Below are 1,647 nucleotides of genomic sequence, written 5' to 3'. Positions count from 1 at the left end.
TGGCATAGAATGGGTTGGTATCCTTCTCCTACACACAGATCATACACACAACTCTCAACAAAGGTCTGTGGGGGAAGTTGTCCATGGCAAGTGCTGAAAGGTCCAGAACTGCTCTGGAGGATACCACAATGGGCACTGTTGCTGTATAAAGCTGTCTGAGCCTCACTGCAGGCGGCACAGTTTAGACCTCCACATTGCGTCCCACAATCAGGCTCATTGTCTTCTGTTTTCCAGCTGTTGGCGAAAACCACATCAGAGCTCACAACATTGCCTTGGCGGGTTCGAAAGTCATCCCCAGGGTGATTGTTGAAGTTTCCACACAGGCCACATGTTGCATTCTGGTAAGTGTATGGCACACTGATACGGACATAATGATTTCTGTCATAAGACACCTCCAAGCCAAAGTCAGTGCTGATGATCACAGAAAAACCTGACTCATAAATCTGGACTGTGCCATTGCTTAGGGAGATTGGAGTTGCTGCAAAGTTCCCATTAACCTGTAAGCACACAAGCAAGCAAAGACATAGTAAAAACACTTATATACCTATAGTAAAAAATATGAATTAAATTCTAAATGTTACAGTAGGTATAAACATATTTTTGCTAACCTTAGCCTCACCAGGTCGTCCCTTGACAAGCTCAATTGATTCATTTTTGACATGCACTTTGACCAGTCGTGTCCAAGAAACACGAGTGCTGCCACGGTGCTCGTTCTTGCCCTCTACTCTGTAGTAGGGCAACACACGACCACATTGCTCAGAGAGAACATAAGTGCAGGTGCCTTGGAAGTGAAACAATTTGTTATCAAAGGTGTAGTAATGTGGATCGCCACTTATGGTGCAGGCCCGTCTCTGCACCGTCTGGCAGGAGAACTGAAAGGCAGTAGGCTGGCAGATTTGGGAAAAGGAGCAGGGTTGGCTGCGACACACCAGGCCTGCTGAGGTGCAGGTGCACTTCTGTGCACAGGTACTGTCACTCCAGAATGAGTCACCCCGCTGAACAGGTTGACCTTGAAGACAAAAAAAGGGACAATTTCCTTATATGGCATTGACTACATGCAAACACTTATTGAACATTTTGGGGGCATTTGGGCCTTTAGTTTTTATAAAAAAAACAGTAGAGTGTGGACAATAAATGAGGGGAGAGAGAAGAGGATGTCATGCAAAGAAAGGTCCCCAGCCACCTTTGGACGCTGCATTGTCACTTTCAACGTCTTGAGCTTGTGGAATACTTAAATACCCCAACCATTTAACTGAAAACTTAAGTATGCCAATGCAAATTACAAATTTAATTAAATATAAGATATGATATTAAAAATGTAACTTAGATCACCAGTATATCAGCATAGTCTAATGGGTTAGCAGTTCAGTGCACAACATACACAATATACTGTAGCATATAAAACACTGTTCAATAGTTCAACAACAAGCACATGCTTCTTGTCAGACTTTCTAGTATCTTCATAGAACAATGACCACATACGTAGATTACTGGAAAAAAAAGTACCATGGTGAATACCCTATGGTTCTGTTGTTACCATTGAAAGCGCAGCCTCTTGATCCATGGTCTGTCCGAAAAGCCCAACGACCGGGTACGTTGACATTGCTGCCCAGGCGGAAATCTGAGTAATTGCCTGTTGCATTAATT

The 1,647-nt window shown here is 43.5% G+C and overlaps 1 protein-coding gene across 1 annotated transcript in view; it reads left to right on the top strand.

The window, feature by feature from the left end:
* The first annotated feature begins 688 nt into the window (after positions 1-688).
* Positions 689-1,647, top strand: part of LOC117937284 (alpha-tectorin-like) — a 37,574-nt gene continuing 36,615 nt past the window's right edge. Inside the window, exon 1 of the mRNA XM_034861123.1 lies at positions 689-707. The gene's annotated coding sequence lies outside the window, so the exon portion shown is untranslated. The remainder of the gene's footprint in view (positions 708-1,647) is intronic.

Source organism: Etheostoma cragini, chromosome 21, assembly GCF_013103735.1.
Source record: "Etheostoma cragini isolate CJK2018 chromosome 21, CSU_Ecrag_1.0, whole genome shotgun sequence".
Lineage (NCBI taxonomy): Eukaryota > Metazoa > Chordata > Actinopteri > Perciformes > Percidae > Etheostoma > Etheostoma cragini.
Note: the sequence above shows the minus strand (reverse complement) of the source record. Positions and strands in the feature narration are given on the sequence as shown.